Source organism: Vidua macroura, chromosome 27 (genome assembly GCF_024509145.1).
Source record: "Vidua macroura isolate BioBank_ID:100142 chromosome 27, ASM2450914v1, whole genome shotgun sequence".
Classification (NCBI taxonomy): Eukaryota; Metazoa; Chordata; class Aves; order Passeriformes; family Viduidae; genus Vidua; species Vidua macroura.
This window is the reverse complement of record NC_071597.1, coordinates 3602247-3620342: the sequence shown is the minus strand read 5'-3', so window position 1 is coordinate 3620342 and position 18096 is coordinate 3602247.

Here is an 18096-nt window from a genome sequence, read left to right as displayed (position 1 = left end):
ATAAAACTAGTTGGCTAAAAAAATTGTCCATGCACAGATGAGAAGAAGCTACAGTTTACTGTACCTCTAAGAACAGAAAATATCTTTGGCTTTACTTCTTGAACCTTGGTGCCTTCTCATTAGACTTCTGACTAAACCCTTGGCCAAGACTAAAGAAAGCTGTACTTTGTGAAGAGCTCTTGTGCTCAGATCTCCTACCACCTTCTCCTGGGACATAAATCACCATGGAGCAGGAGTTCTTCTTTACTTTACTTACTTCTACCCTTGTAACCTCTTAAGCCATTTAACACTGTACATCACCTCCTCCCCACTGTGGTCAGAAAGTTTGCAACCTGCAGGAGCAGCTTCTTTTGAGATGAAAACTTTTGGGCTCTTGGCTACTAACATAAACCAAAAGCAGCTCCTCACCCCGATGAGAGGCTAATAAATCTTCCCTTTCAAGGAAGCTGTCAATGGTAGCATAATGAATCCTAATTGACTAAAACACTAATCACTGGGATCTCGGCCTGTACCCATAATTACAGCTCCTAAGCAGCTCTTGCAGTAAATTTTGAGAAATAAGCTATGAGTCACCTGTGAGATCTTCTTGTGCTCAGGCAGTTTCTTCATTTAACCATCTGCTCACTCTAAGATTTTAGTGTTTTGAGAAGGAACATTTCACTCCTGACATCAAAGCATTTGACCTCTGAACCTCTGGTGCCAAGAATCTTCCTGGGAAGGCCTGTTGTCTGGGAGCAGTCTTTGACCTGCAATTATTTTTCTCAGAAATGCACATCAGGCTGTATTCTCCTCACAGAAGAGAGGGAAGCTACCTGGGGGATGTTTGGCAATGTTTTCCATGTTTTATTCTCAATAAATAATCTGAGCACACAGTCACCCCATGGCATCAGAGGAGTCTGGCAGGAATTCCCCAGGAAGCACAGGCAAGCAGAGCAGTGAGACTTTCTGCCAGTGCAAACAGCCCACAGGGAATGGGGATAGCTGTATAAACACAAAAATATGTGCTGGAGCCCTTTATATCTGTGCTGCCTCTTCCAAATAGAGCAAGAGAAGTGCTTTCCTTAGAGTCAGAGACTTTATGGACTCTTTATCTATCTAGCCAGATGCCAGTGGAGCAGAGGCCCTGATTTGTTTTACAGGTTCTGTATCCCATGACTCCTCTGTTGTTAGTCCTCAGCTCCTCCAGGCCATTCCACAGCTTTAAGCCAGGGATTTTTCCAGTCAGTGGAGCTACTTAAACTCCAAAGATAACCCAAGGCCAGTCCAATGTTGCCTTGAATGTCTCCACAACTTCTCTGGGCAACCTGTACCAGGGCCTCACCACCCTCACAGTAAAAAAATGTCATAGACCTGCTGTGAATAAGGAACCAAACCCTCAAGTTCACACAGTCTGGGAAACAAGAGAGCCTTTTAGCAAACATTTCACAGCCAGAGATTTTGACTGGGACATATTCTACATGAGCAAAGCTTGCAAATCCTACATCCTGTAGGATTTCCTATGCATGGAAACAAGCACAAATCACACAACAAATCAGGGCATTTTACAGAACACACAATTTTTCAATTACCCCATTTTCTTCCCCTACCTCTAGCAGCGCTCATATTAAGTTTCATCAGCCACTATCTCATATTTTGGATAATTCCTTTCCCTTGAGGAGAGTGCAGAGCCTCTCCAAGAAGTAAGCCTGCATTAGTTACTGGGCTCAGCCTACTGGATCCACACAGCTCCTCCAGGCAGATGGACAGGAAATCCACTTTCTTTCAGTGTTTACAGCAGAAGGGCTTTGTCTGCCTGGAACTTGCCTGCTGTGGCTGTAAAATAACCTCAGGCTCAGGGTCTTGCCTTTCAGGCTGTATTTGTGAGTTATGATGGGGCAGTTCCCCTCAGCTCTGGGTCCAGGTGTTGGCTCCCCATCCCCACCCTCCCCACACACAATGCCACATTGTTCTAGTTCCTGCATGCAGGAAGGATTTTCATACAGCACCAGACTCTTACACCACTGTTCCCTTCCTCTACACCATAATTGTTATTTTATTCTTATAAATAACTCTTAGACAGGGCTAGGCTTCCAGGGAGCTCCTCTGGGAGGAGATTGCAGAAGAGATAATGGGAGTGAGTAACAGAGAGCATGGTGACTTCATACCACGGAGCTTTGAGTTGTGTTTCTCTTTCCTTATTAAAGAAGAAAACATTTTTCCAAGCCTCCCTCAGTCCTGCTGCTTTGGAGCAGGAAGCAAACCTGTGAATTGACGTGCTTTCCTACAGCCTTTCATTTTTAGTTCAGTGAAAGTTTATTATGGCCCACGCTCACACCTGAGGTTAATTTGTCACCCAGAATGCCATGTGGGAAGTGTTTCTACACCCAGGAATTTATCACCAGGTGAGTGTTAGCCCAGCAATGCTACAGTTAAGTTGATGATTGTAAAGACACCCAAAAAAAAGGATTCTTTCTCCCTTCCAATACTCACCACAAACATCCTAAGTTTTATACTTCAATCTACTTTTATATTCTATATTTCTATATGTTATATAGAAATATAATCTAGAATAATTATATATAACATATATTATAATATGTAATATTTTATATCATATAAATATAATATATATTTTATATTCTATATTTCTATATTTTTATGCTTATCTGTATACCTACACATCAACACTTTCCATTCTCTATTTCTTTCATAAGAGATGATCAAGAAAAGTAATATACCTGTTGAGAATCTATGCAGTTTCCAATTCAGGAAAAAAAAAAATCTATCAGATTTAATTTAATTGCTCCATCCCCTTTTCTTAGCCAAGGACGACAGACCCCTGGTCCCAGTGTCAAGGTGTCTTACAAATCTGGACTGGAAGTTATTTTCCAGTGAATATAAGTATAACTCTCCATAGTAATTATCCACAGTTTCTGCCTGAAATTAATTGAAAAGGACATTCTAGGGAAAAGTGTAGCTCAAGAAGCCAATCTTCATTCAAATATACAAACATCCAATACTCTATTCTCTGATTATTCCTAGAAATGGCACAAAGTGTAAAATGAGGCCTCTTACTCCAAAGTCCTGGCAGCAGGGACTTGTGGCAGGCTACTTGCTGTCTTCAAGTCACCTGTATTTAGCTGGATTGAGTTATAAACTTCTTTAAAGTATCCCAATAAAAAACAAATCTATTAAAAAGAGGATAAAATAATGAGGTGAGAAATTGTCTGTGTCAGGAAAACGTTTTTAGGCACATCCCTCACTGGTTTATTTGCAGGAGAAAACACAGACACAACTGGAGTATGTTTCACATGACAAGACTTAAGGGTTCTTGTCTGCACTGAAGACGTGTTTACACTGCTGCCTTCCAGGATGAATCTGCTTTATGTCCTCTGCTTGCTCAGGGTCCTTCACACAGCCCAGGCAGGAAGTCTTCAATGCACACACTGAGAAGATATTTTCAACTATTCGAACATTAAATAAATAAGCATGGAAAAAAGTCATTCTACTGCAATAATTAAATTCTTCCTGTGTCTTTACAAGATTTCTGAAAAAAACCAAGCCTCCCAGTCCTGGCAGAGCTGTTTAAAAAGTCCAAGAAATCCATAAGGGAAACACACTCAGTGGAAACCCTTCCATTTACCCCTTGCATTTGTAGCACCATGAGACATTAGTTAAGACCAGAGTCTCACCGTGCTTGGCTCAGAGCAGGCCTTGTCCCAGAGACATTTGTCATTTAAAATAGGCAAGTATCAAGAAGAAAACCAAAATGGTCAATGTGTATTTACCCTCCTTCCCAAACTGAAAAGTGGGGAGCTGCCCAGTGCTGGAAGAGCACTGGTGAGGGAACTGAGGCATCTGGAGTCCTTGTCTGGCTCAGGATTGATCTTCAGGAGATGAAATATGGCTCACATTATCTCACCAATTAACACATCACAGTTCCTTTTCTTTGTGCACTGTGAGAATTTCTCAGGCAGTAACAAGAAGAGAGAATAGCTGGAGAGGAAGATGTGCCTGAAACTTTCTAGAGCTTTCTGTGCACTTGATAATATTCTCAGTAATAGGCTCTAACTTCTGGTCAGCCCTGAAGTCAGGTGTTTGGACTCAGTGATTGTTCCAGGTGACTTCCAAATGAAAAAAATCTCTTCCAGTTGCAGTTCCTTTGACATCTTTTACACATATGAATATGTAGGAAAAATATAACTCACCATATGGAAAACAATGCAAGGTGACAGTGTTGGATTTGTAATCTGTGTATAACTTCAAATATAAAACTGGGCTTGAATTTTAACTTTCCTTCAGAGTTACCAGGGCCAACTTGACTATTTTTAAGAGAAAAATGATCTCTCTTTTTTTACAGTCTTCTCTCTGCTGTAATTTCTTTGTGTCTCTGCCAGAATCAAGATGAGATGACGCCAAGAAAAAGGATGAGCTCATTGCATTTAATAGTATGAGGTTTCACAAATAAAAACTACATTACTCAATGGAGAAGTAGTCAGTGGTATAAAACAGGGTTAAAGGCAGGCAGTTTTAATTGGAAACAAAAAGAGTTCATTAATTTCTCATGCTGGTTGTCATTAATGAACGGATCTGATTAGTTTTCCTTAGGGATGGAATTTTAGATTATTGTATTGTTACTGCCCTTTTATGATAACATTAAAGAACAAGATAAACGTTATTGGTAAAACAACATAGTGAAAGCAGTGAGTTATGTAAAGAGTCATTTGGATTTTGCTGTTCAAATCCAAGGCATAAATCTCAGCCTCAGGAACAACAGGTTCAGCACTCTTTCCACAAATTTTTGATTTCTAGCATCACACTGAGCTCAAAAAGGTCTTGTTCCAAAGAACATTGAATCCTTCTTAGTGGTGCTGTACCATTTCAGAAGAATCCTCAAACATGAGGAACCTGTTGACCCTCAGCTCTACAGCAGTGCATTTTCCAAAACCACCCAGAGGCACAGTCTCTTTTACAGGTGCCATGCAGCTCTTTGCCGTGTGTCACCTGAAAATGAAAGAGCCTTCAAGAGGGAAGGGCAGTTCATGTGCCTGTAATGCACATCTGAGCTCATGATGTGCTGGACTGGGTACTAGATTTTTGCACAAGGTACAACTGAATCGTTTTGTGCAAGGCAGGCAACCACAGGTGTCAGAGATCACCTCACTCTCTTATGGGAGCAAAGTTTCAATAAAACTTCCAGATCCGTGGTTTTCCCGTATCCTCATGGAAATGCTTTACCTATGCTGCCAGGAATGCCATGACTGCTATCTGGAAAGCAACAGGAAGATATGATCCCTTCTGTCTCCTTCACTCTCCCTGCAGCACAAGTGGGCCAGAATCCCCTGTGGTGTTCCCAGTGGTGTCTGCCCCAGTGTCTCACTGACACACAATGACCTCATTTGTTATGGCTGCTGAGAACTGAGAGAAATTAAATCCAGGGGCTGTAGTTAATTGGGGTCAGGTGGAGATGATTTATGACCTGAGGAATGTACTCACTCTTTACACTATCATACAAACAACAGTATCAATTGGACTCAGCAAGCTTTGGAATCAAATTGAAATTGGGATTTTCCAGAAAATGAGAAGTAGCAGAGGCAGGACCCATGGGAGGAGGCAAGCTGGTGGGCAGATGAGTTTGTATCTGAACAAAGCCACGTTCTCTTCCCACACTCTTGATCAGTTACCCTCCAAGTCGTGATTTATTGTGATTCAGAGGAGAGATGGAATAGGTCTATGCCAAGGAAATTTCATCTGTCTGGAATCTGACAGGAAGGGAAAAAAAAACGTTTGAAACTTTCAGAGGAAGCTGGGATTTGTCCCAGTTACGGGGTCTCTGTGCTCACTCAGCCAGCTCACGTTAGCAAGCTGGGCTCACTGAAAACAGTGGCAAAGGCTTTTCCATCAATCAAGAACCCCGAGGCTGGTCCCAAGGCAGTGGCTGTGCAGTGCAGCCCATGACCCCACACAGCAGGAGCCTTCAGCAGCTCCCCCACGCCTTTTGCAGGATATCTTAAACAAATATCTTCCTTTTCTTTGTGCACTTTAGCAAAGGATTAGAGAAGAGTTACTCTGTTTTCAAGTTCAAAGCATTTTAGCACACTTCAGCAGTTAAGTTAAACAGGAAAATAGAACTGTTCAATGTTTTTCTTTGGAAAAAAAAATCACAGTTTCTTTTTCTTCCCTAATTAAAACTCTACTTCATTTTTCCTAACTTTGTGTACTGTTTTTGATTACACAAGATGCAGCCATTCTTGTTCCTGCTGAAACCAGTGACTGGCTAGGGGGTTTTTCTTGTTTTGAATTTTTTTTTGTTTGTTTTGTTTGTTTGTTTGTGGGGTTGGGTTATTTTATGTTTGTTTGGAATTTGTTTTTCTTTTTATTTTTGGGGTAGAGTTTTTTTTTGTTTTGTTTTGTTTTTTGGAGTTTTTTTGTTTGGGTATTTTTTTGTTTTTTTTAAAGGAGAAAAATCATCTCTATTCTGCTACTGTCTATCAAAATAGGCAGAGAAAGTGAAGGTGAGACAGAAAAATTGCTGCAATGCCAGGAGTGGAGGTTATAAAAACCCTCTCCATGGGTTTCTGTGCTTCTTAGTGAACACAGTTTTGCTCACACACACCTTAACCTGCCAGCTCAGTGAAAGTGCATCAACCCTTTACCCTCCTGTTCCCTGAGAGTGTCTTTGCATTCCACAGAGATATGAGGTCAAAACATGTAAAGCTTCTTAGGAAAAAAGAGTGGCCATTACAGAAGTGTCAGAGATATATATTATAATATTGGTTTTTGCAAATATTAAAATGAGTACTATATGTATAATGTTAAAGTAACTTTGCTATAAAGATGTCATTTTTATTTCTGTTGTTAACTAAACTTAAACATAATAAAATAGCTAATATAAGCATGCTTGTGTTAAAATACCTACTTAGTTAACATTCAATGAACATATGATGAAGACCCCTGCTATGCCAACTATCAACATTTGCCATCAGTAAAAAGTACAGACCAAAGCCCAAAACTAAAAGTGATGATAAGAATAGACTGAAACCACAGCCAAGAAATACACGTGCTCTAAAAAAGCAGACCCAAGGAAGAGACATGCTAAACAATTCTTAGAACATGTAAAATAGTTTGGAGAAAAGTTTTAATATGCAGAATTATTTATGAATATGTAACAGGTTGATACAATAGAAATGGGATAAAAAGGGTGTTTCCAAAATAACAAGTGTGCTCCTGGCTGAACGGCAAGAGGCACCCAGCCATAAATCTTTGCTTTCTTGTCTTTATCTCCTATTGTCCTTTATTAAACTTTTAAACTTTTACAAGAAAGCAGACCTTGTTTTTCACAGGAGGATGCAAAATGCTGTGTAAGGGCAGGGCTGGCTGACAATGCACAAACCAGTCAGTGGAATCACCTCTGCCACATCCCAGAGCCTTCATCCCAGGCACGAGCTGAAAGAGCAGGAGAGCATCAGGCTGAGACATCCCCTGCACTCAGTGCAAGCCCAGAGAGCTCCAGGTGCAGCACAGCAAACTCCAGGTGGTATAGAAACATATTGTACTATTGGCTTTTCACAAATAGTAAAATGGATTTTATATGTGTGGTGTTCAAGTCACTTTGTTATAAAGATATAGTTTTTATTTGTTGTTAATGAAGCTTAGACAGAGTAGTGAAATAGCTGATTTCAGTGTGCTTGTGTTAAAATGCCTGCTGGGATGGGATAACATCCAATGGACACAGGATAAGGACACCTGTACAGATCTGCCAGCCATCAGCACTCACTGTCTGAACAGAGTGTGCACCAAAGCTCAAAAACTGGAAGTGATGATAAAAAAGGACTAAAAGCAAAACCCAGGAATGTGCCCGCTCTAAAAAGGTGAAACCGAGGAGGAGCCAGGCTGAACAATTCTTGCAATATGCAAACTAGTGTGGGGAAAAGTTTACTCTGCATAATTGTCTATGAATGTGTAACAGGCTGATGCCATAGAAATGGGATGTAAAGGGTGTTTCCAAAATTGCAGATGTGCTCTTGGCTAGGTGCCAAGATGCACCCGGCTGTAATCTTTGTTTTATTGTCTTTGTCTCCTATTGTCCTTTATTAAACTTTTTAAATTTTCACAGGAGAGTGAGCGTGGTTTTCACACAGGAATGTGCCTTTGCCCTTATAAATCTTCCTGCCTCGCCCGTCTGTGGGATTGGCAGTGGGTGCAGAGTGTGGCAATCTCTACATTTGGCAGAGCTCTTTGCTACCTGCAGTTCAACTCCCAGCAAGCAGACTGCAAAAACACAGGGTATTTATTCAGCTGTGCCTCTCCGGTGTATCCTGGGGAGAAAAGGTTTGTTCTGCCTCTTTAATCACTTCATTCTTTGCTGGAGTAAACAAGAGGAGCCACGGGGGGTTGTCTTTGCTGGTGAGGCTCTGCTGTGCGCAGGGCTGGCTGCAAGAGACTCCTTCACTGCTAGAGCACAAAGTTCTTGCTCTGGAAGGAGGGAAAGATGAGCTGGGGTGACCACAGATGTTAGAGGCAATGCAAAAAAGGACTGAATAATGGTCCAAACAGCTGCTTTGCATCCCTACCAGCAGACCCAGCACCATCTGAACGGGTGCAGCCCGTGCTGCATCCAGGCTGGGACAATTTGTTACCACACACACACATTGAGGAGGGTGGAGGGAAAGGATGGGAGGAGTGGAAGCTCAGAGCAGCCCAGGGCCCTGCTGAGTTCCTGGCATTGTGCCCTGGGCTGTGTCAGGCCCTGGGCTCCACCACCTCTGCAGCTTTCAGAAGGGAGGTGCTCTGAAAAAAAGTGCTGCAATAACATGAGCAGACAGCAGAGATCCCTAAGAAGCATCTGGGGCCAATTCACTACCATGAGTTTACATTAAAAAACTCTGACAAACAGAAGTCATTGGTAGGTTCTTGAAAATGTTGCCAGAATTGGTTGGGAAATCCATGTTTGTCTTCCTTTTTTTTGTAAGCAAGCCCTGAAACACTCTTACTGACAATTGCTGACAATTATTATAAGGAAACATAATAAATATAATAAATATAAAAATGCTGACAATTATTATAAGGAAAAATAAAGGTTTATTTCAAAAATTTGGATTATTGTTTTATTTAGGGCTACTAAGAAAGAGTAATTTCGGTTGAGTTCAGAGCTGAGGAGTTTTTACACAGAAGGAGAAGACAAAAGGAAGGAAGGGGGCAGGCAGAGGTGCAGGAGTGCCTGCAGCTGCAGCAGGTGGGATGAGGTGAGCCTGTTCCTCTGCATCTGCTGCTCATCACCCCTGCACTCCAGAGCAAGCAGAGCTGCCCCTTCCCATCTCCAGGCAGGGCACACATCTTGGCACCATGGCATGGAAGGCAACAAATGTGAAAGGACAAGTGTCTTTTAGCAATATTTACTTGCCCCACATAAATATATCCAGAGTCAAAAAAATGGGACAAAATTTACTTCTTCAGAACCAAGAGTGGACTATTGTTTCAGGCACATTTATGTGACTTAAAGTGGCTTTTAAACAGTGAATTTAAAATTAATTTCATATAGAATACGTATTATATTTGTCTATATTTAGGTTCTCAGTATGGCACATGCCAGTTTGTCTGGCAAAGCAGCGTGAGCCCCACCCCAGCAGGGGCTTCACTCAGAAAATGTCCAAATGTCCAAATGCTCCACATGGATCCCTCCCTTCTTCCCCTCACTAAGTTCTCCCTGGAAAACCTACTTGGCCAAACACCACCACTAAACAGTTTTCAAAGAAAAGAAGGTAAAATTCTGATAAAGTAGGATCCTCTTTTCAGCCTTTCCAAAGCTGAATTTTACTATAAAGATCACTGCAGGCAGAAATAGCTCAGGTCCTGCAGCTCAGTGACGTTCCAGGACAGGTTCTTTAGAAAAAGTTTCCTCAAATTTTTATTCCATGGACTTTTTCTCACCACTTTTAAAAAGAGCAGAGGTTACACATGTTTTTCACACAGTCTTCAGTGCATATAAGCTTTCTCCCCCCATCCCTTTTCCACTTCCATGGAATAAAAAAGTCAGAGGTAGCAAGTGAAGATAAAGTAAAAAGGGCTAAGTGTCCCTGGGGGCAGATTTGCTGTATTACTTCCAATACTTTTAAATCTGAAAATGTGAAAACACATTTGACTGATACTTCTATATGGATATTCTTAGCTTCTTTACTGTGATTTATATGCAAGAATGAAGTCTATATTGATTGATCAAGACCTAGCTCTGGATAACAAATTTTCCTAGAGACTAGACTTCTTTTGCATCACTGAATTTCTCTTCATTGTTAGATAATGAATGAGGATGGTCTAGCATTTAAAAAATAATAAAGTAATTGAATCAAATTAATCTTAGATGGAATTTAATGCATGGCATATTCTGAATTATCTGATTTTCAGAGGTCTGTGTTAATAACTTCTTTCAAGACAGTTTTGTTGTTATTGAATTACATTCCCAGGACTGTTGGATCCCCATTTAGATTCTCAGATATTTCAGAAATTGCATCGACATGTCAGAAGGAACAAGGCAGAGATTCTGTTTTTTGTCTTCTAGTCTTAGCAATCAATCAATACTTTCTATAGGTAGACAACAGAAAGCTGATTTTTGGACCAAAAAAAGAATCCTATGAAAAACAATTTTTTTTTCCCCTCAAATTTAGTTGGGTGTGATATTTTTAATTTTCTGGGTGCCAGAAAACCCTTTCCTTGATAATGCACTCCTGGGTCCACCAGATTCATCTTCTGCACGGTCCCAGGCTCAGGATGCCCTGCCAGCTGAGGTTTAGATGCCTTCTTTGGTACCAAAAAGCTGAGTGGTAATTCTGGGCACACTGTGAATCCACTGCTTGGCAGGGGGAGAATTCAGCCCAAAGCCTTGCAGGGTGAGCCTGTTCCTGGAGCTGGATTCCCAGCATTGCTGGGTACTCCAGAATCCACTCTGAGAGCTCCTCAGCTGGGGCTGAACACCAGCCTCGGTGCTGCTGCCACATCTTCCCCGCCCCAGTGTTGGAAAATGATACAAAACTTAACTTTTTGGGGTAACCTTAGTCAGTCTTCTTTGCCTTTTCCTCGGGGGAAAGAAATTTTAAGTTTCTTTTCAAAGGACTTTTATCACTCAAAGTGTGATGAGCTTCACATCTCAGCAGACTGGGAGCAGCACAGAAGATACACAAAAGATAATGAGCATTAATGAACACCAGCTCCAAACATCAGCCCTGGCATGGTCAGAGACACCTGGTCTGGGAAAAGATCAATAAGAGAACAAAGAATGAGAACCAAAATAACATGGAAGGTGAAGGGATCCATAGGAAACCAAATACTACAAACTGTGGAACTTGGCACCAATGAGCATCGAACCAATGAGTTTTCCTGGTTTTGACTGTATAAGTACAAGAAAACTCTGGTGAAAACCTTGTGTGATGGAAGGATTTTCTCTGCACAACCACGTGTGAAAAACAAGGTTCACTCTTCTGTAAAAATTTTAGAAGTTTAATAAAGGACAATAGGAGACAAAGACAATAAAACAAAGATTACAGCCGGGTGCATCTTGGCACTCAGCCAAGAGCACATCTGCAATTTTGGAAACACCCTTTACATCCCATTTCTATGGCATCAGCCTGTTACACATTCATAGACAATTATGCAGAGTAAACTTTTCCCCACACTAGTTTGCATATTCCAAGAATTGTTCAGCCTGGCTCCTCCTCGGTTTCACCTTTTTAGAGTGGGCACATTCCTGGGTTGTGCTTTTAGTCCTTTTCTATCATCATTTCCAGTTTTTGAGCTTTGGTGCACACTCTGTTCAGACAGTGAGTGCTGATGGCTGGCAGATCTGTACAGGTGTCCTCATCCTGTGTCCATTGGATGTTATCCCATCCCAGCAGGCATTTTAACACAAGCACACTGAAATCAGCTATTTCTAAGTTTCAGTTAACAACAGAAATAAAACTATATCTTTATAACAAAGTGACTTTAACACCACACATACAGAATCCATTTCAATATTTGCAAAAAGCCACTATTATACTATGTACTATAACAAAGGCAATGTGTGGATGAAATTATTTCTGTTGCACATCCTGGCCAGAATAAAGTAATGCCTTCATTCTCTAACACTAAATATGTTGTTGGAGGGTTTTTGTTTTTCCTGCAGTTTTGGTACCAGCATCCCATCATCCCTGCCCAGCCTCAGCACTTTGTGGCACGGTGGCAGCTGAAGGGTTAAAAGCCTGCTCTGAGTTTTTTGTGGCTTCTTTCCAAAAGGTTTCAGTTAACACCAAAGGTCTCCTTATAGCTCGCTCACTTTAATAGATTTTTCCCATTGAGTTCTCACTTTATAGACTATCATTTCCTTTTCTGCAGGGGAGCTATTTTCTGGGTCACTGATCCAACCAACTTAAAAGGGATTTCATTGATTAGATTTTATTGGTGGTTACTTCAACCATAATGGCCCAAGTTGCTAGTACCTGCTAACAGCTGTGGGTCTTGCTTTGGTACCCTGGCTCTGCACCCTCTTCACAGAATTCCCAGAATCACTGGTTTGGAAGAGACCTTCAGGATCATCGAGTCCAACCCAGCCCCAACACCTCAACTCAACCCTGGCACTCAGTGCCACATCCAGGCTTAGTTAAACACATCCAGGGATGGTGACTCCACCACCTCCCCAGGCAGGCCATTTCAGTATTTTATCACTCTTTCCATGAAAAACTTTTTCCTAATATCCAGCCTAAATTTCCCTTGGTGCAGCTTGAGACTCTTCTACAAGTGAATTTCCCCTCTCCTGCCTTGATTGCTTGCTAGTTGCTCAGCACCTTCCTTACCCTCTTACCACCTCAGTCGCTTTTTACATTTCAGTGCCCCAGGAAAGCTGCATGGTGAAGTGTTCCTGACAAAACCCCATTTGCTGTGGGTGGCACCTCTCATTTCTCTGGGTTTGCCTCTGGTTGTCCCTGTAGTCACCCAAAACCCCAGCTGAAGCAGCAGATCCCAGCCAGCACCGTGCAGACAGGTGGAGATGAGAGATCATCAATTCCAAAGCAAAACTGATGCCTTGAGAAGGCTGCCCTAGAACAGAGACTGCAGGAGCTAAAGAATAAAGTAGGGATTTATTAAAAGGATCTCCTCAAGGGATCCACCTTGGGCAGCACCAGAGCCCAGCCAGGGCTGCACCCCAGGTGAACCAAAATGGTCACAAAATGCCCCACAGATCACAGGGTCTCACATTTTTATAAGTTCTGCTCCATTTGCACATTGGAGTTCATTGTCCAATTCCAGCTCCAGCCCATGCAGTCCCATCCTGCTTGTTTTTCTCTCTCCAGCCCACGCTGTTTGTGCTCTTGGGCCTGAGATTTGGATCATTTGTCCTTGGTCCCCAGCTGGAGAAGGAATTGTTTTGTCTCCCTGCTCTGTGCAGAGAGCTCACCATCCCATAATATGAAGCTCAGACCCACCCACTAAAGCAGCACAGAACCTGAAAAATATAAAAGCTCAAACCTGAGGCATCAAAATGAGCAGAGTGTTTTAAAGAATAATTTTTTTTTTTAAGTGAAAAATTACCTAACATTGAAGAGTCTTCCCTTCACACTCCTGACTTTGGATGCCTCACACTGCTGTGTTTTCCTTCACGAAGGATTAGTGGGTTGTGTCTGTTAGAAACACAAATTGGTGTTCAAGGCAGGCATTTCTTCAAATGTCTCACAAACAGGTACAACTCCCTCTTGGCTCCTGAGCAATGCTGACTCCATGCTCCAAGCTGTTTTCTCAGCATCGTGTTCTTCGTGCTGCTCCAGCTGTGATCCTCTTCCAGCCTTCCAGACTTTTCCTTGATCCAAAACACTCTGCAGATGGCCTGTGCACCTTTCACTGCCTTTTTTCTAAGGGGTAACAGAGTTTAAGGAGAAATTGCTATGATTTCTGCCATTAGAGCAGTGAAAGTGCCAAACTATCACAATTAGAAAGCAATTACTGTGATTGCAATGACTACAACCTCCATTGCAACAGAATTTAACCCAATATTTTCCCCTTGTGGTGCACTCTGCAGGCTCTAATTAATTGTGTGTCCCCAGTGTCTATGAAGTCTACAAACTACCTTGCCCCTCTGCAGGTGAGAAACTGAGGCACAGAAGTTGCCAGCTGACCCAGGTGCAGGCAGGATTGCTGCCTCTGTCAGCCCCAGACACTGGAGAGCTGCACACGTGGTCTCACCTGCCCTCAGGGATGCTCTCTGTGACTGGGTAAGTTTTTGGTTTTGTTTCTGAGTTTCATGATGGAGCAGGGAAGTGAAATTCTATGGAGTTATTTAGTTGTGATTTGAATTTCGTGGTTTATTTCCAAGCTGTTCTACAAGGGCAATAGGACAGGAGATTTCCACTACCCACAGAACTTCACTCATGAGACTTGCCATATTTGAAATATTCAACTCCAGGTGACTTTCTCCAGTGCAGGTAGTCCCAGTGTGCAAGGAAGTGCCTGGGTAGGTTCCTTGCACCTTTGTGGCTGTCTGAGACACAACACAGACTCCAGAGAGAACAGTTTTGTATCTTGTGAATAAACCAGTCCTTTTAAGCATTCATGACAGCCACTTTTTATAATGTTCTGAATGAGAGAAGGCATTTCAGGCACTCTGTCTACAGGAAGGAAGCAATTATTTTATTAGCACTTTGAGAAATTAAATTACGTGAATTATGGCAGAATAAGTTTAGCAAAATGCTATAATGTAAGAAAACAATTAAAAAGAGTTATATAAGGTTGGGTGGCTTCTTTATTCTGATAGAGTGTGCAGTTAATTGATTGTCACATGGCTATAATGTACCAGGAGAGCTGTGAGAGCAAATAGAGAGATCTTTGCTCAGGAGAGGTCTTGGAACCCTGGCTGCTGAGAATTTGAGACTTTCTGTGCTGACAGGCACTGACCCCCAAGAGAACACTGCATTGACCTGAGGCCATGGAGAAAGCTTCCCAAACTGAGTGATAAAACGAAGATTATGAGTGTGTAGTTTGAATAAAATGTGTATCACATAGTAAAAAACTTAGAGCTTGAAGTTTTAAAATATAGTAATATATATAAAACAAAATAGAAGTTTTAAACCAGAAATGAATCCTTCTTCTTTACCTTCTTCTTCACCTTCTTCTTCATAAGTTTAAGTAGTATTGTATAATTAGATTTAAAAATCCACATTACAGAACACAGTAATAACTTAATAACTTAATAACTAACAGTAGTTAGCTATTAAGTTAAAACTAAAATAATTTAAGTGTCATTTCTTAATTAAACTAAATTAATTAAATTAAAATGAATTAGGATGGGGAAACCTCCAAACTGTGGAAATCACAGGGCTGGGCTGCATCAACCTGGGCATCACCAGCACTGCCACAGCAGTCATTGTCCCTCTCAGCACCTGACAGGCCATGCCTGGAATACAGCTTTGAGCCCTGCTGTACAATAAAAAAAAAAAAAAAAAAAAAAAAAAAAAAAAAAAAAGATGTAGGCAGGTTGGAAAGAGTCCAGAGAAGGGCCACAAAGATGATCCAAAGCCTGGAAAGCTGCCACATGAGGAAAGGCTGAGAATGTTTTAAGTCTTGAGGGGAAAAAAGGCTTAGGGGAGAGTTTGTGACCGTGTTCCAGTGTTGTGGATAACAGCTCCAGCTCCAGCATGTTCAGGGATGACCAGTGAGCAGGGGGATTGCAGAGCAGCCTGCACATCCCCCAGTTCAAACTCACATTTTCTGCTCCTGCCCAGCACCCCTCTGCAGTCTGGTGGTTAACTACCCAGCTTCACACTCTTTTAGCAGCCTTGTTGACTTGGAAAATCCTCCTCAGGATTCTGGCCTAAGTCGGAGTGGATGGAAGGTGTCACAAACTTCAAAGGCAGAGCCTTTCCTGACAGCCTCATCAGCTGCCCAGGCTCCAGATTCCATGGCCTGAGCAAGATTAACAGGAGGCTGCTGCAGGGACAGCCAAGCTGGCATTGAGAGGTCACAATGTCACCAAAACCTGTCTAATAAAAACCAAATACTGAGAAGTGCCTGACTTAGGACCAATGAACTTTGAACCAATGAATTTCTCTGGGTTTCCATTGTGTAAGTATCTGAAAAAATCTAATAAAATTCATGTGTCCTGGGAGGGCTTTCTCTGCACAACCCAGGCTATGTGTGGATTAAATTATTTCTGTGGCACATCCTGGCCAGAATAAAGTAATGCCTTCATTCTCTAACACTAAAAGTGTTGTTGAAGAGTTTTTTTTTGTCTTTCCCACAATGTGGGTGACAGCAAGGGCTTCACCCTCCCTCAGACTTTTCACATCAAAGTGCAGTCACTGTGGTGGGTGCTACTGGGAAGCAGCAGGAACACAGACAAAGTGTTTTCCCAGGTGAATCCAGGGAGGGGATCTGCTGCTTCTCAGCTTCTTTTTCTCCCATCGAGGTTGGGATTGAAGATGCTCAAGACAAAAGTTTGTGTTGATTCTCAAATGTTTATTATTTCTTGTCTATGTTACAATCTCACAGCAGTGACTTCTGCAGGATTTCATTAACAAGGCACAAAATGGCCAACTATCTCTGGGTACAAGGTCTTTTAAGGCCAAACTATCCAGTTAAGAAATGACACCTAAATTATTTTCACTTTTAACCCAATAACTGATCACTCAAAGCCTGCAATGCAGACTTTTCTGCCCAGTTACAAAATACCACCCAAACCCATGGAGAAGAAGGATGAAGAAGGGAGAAGAAGGGAGAAGAAGGGAGAAGAAGGGAGAAGAAGGGAGAAGAAGGGAGAAGAAGGGAGAAGAAGGGAGAAGAAGGGAGAAGAAGGGAGAAGAAGGGAGAAGAAGGGAGAAGAAGGGAGAAGAAGGACCAGCCTTCACCCTAAAACCTCCATCTTGCTCTCTATATATGACTATATTGTAAAACCCCACACTCTAAGTTTTCCACCCTGTGATATCACACACTTCTATCCAAACTCCACACCCACAATCCCAGTTCTATCACTCAATTTTGGAAGCTTTCTCCACGGCCTCAGGTCAGTGCAGTGTTCTCCTGGGGGTCAGTGCCTGGCAGCACAGAAAGTCTGAAACTCTCAGCAGCCAGAACTCCAGCAGGGATCTGCACACACAATACTCAGCCCCTCTTTGCACTGTGCCAGCTGCTGGGCTGAGCTGGACCTGCTCACACGAGCTGGAACTGCTCACAGTGCTTGGCAGGAGTTGCCAGTGTTGGGATTTCTGTGTTTCCTCAGGCATTGTGTCACCTCCCAGGCAAAGAAGGCTGGGAACAATGGGCAATTTTAGCCTCAGCACCTCACTCATGATATTCCTGTCCAAGGAACAACAGGGTATTGAAGAGCAGCTGGGCTGATTTCATGCCTAATGTTAAGAAACCTGAGCTCTTCATCCAGCTGTTTATTATTATTTTTATAGAACTGCAGGTCTCTTCATGCTCCATTCTACAGTACAGAGAGGTTTTTTTCAACTTTCAGTGTGTCACTTTCTAAGCCATTTGTAATTTGATCCTGTCTGTGTCAGCATCTCTGTCTGAGAGCTTTACATTACCCCAGCCACAGCTGCTGGGGACTGCAGGGGATGCATCTGAAATTCGGGGTTGGGTTTTCTGAAATCCAGCACAATAAATGGAAACAGCTAAATCTTAGGGATGGCCACAGGAGCGGGAGGGGATTAGGCACAAAGATTAGTCACCAAAATTCACTTGGTGACTAAGAAAAATAAACTGTAAACCCAGGGAAGAAACACCTCAGGCAGTGTGTGTTCCAATGATGGAATAAATCTGTTGTTAATAATAATAATAAGCAAGAATCAGCTCTCTGGTTTATGTATCACATCTGAACTCTTCAAACACTCCACACCACAAGAAAAAAAAAATCATAGAAGGTAATTAATCACCCTGAACATTAATTGCTCACATTTGATTAGCCAGCCTTTGAAAACAAATGTGACACAGAAATAGAAAAAGACATTGAAAACAACCAACAAATTTAGAAAATGGCATTACTGCCTGGTTAGTACAAATGGCAATGGGGTGCAGAAAGGATCACCTGGATTCCTAAACTCCTCAGAGAGGACTCTGGGTGCTGCTGGATCAAGTAGTCCAAGACTCTGTAGGCAG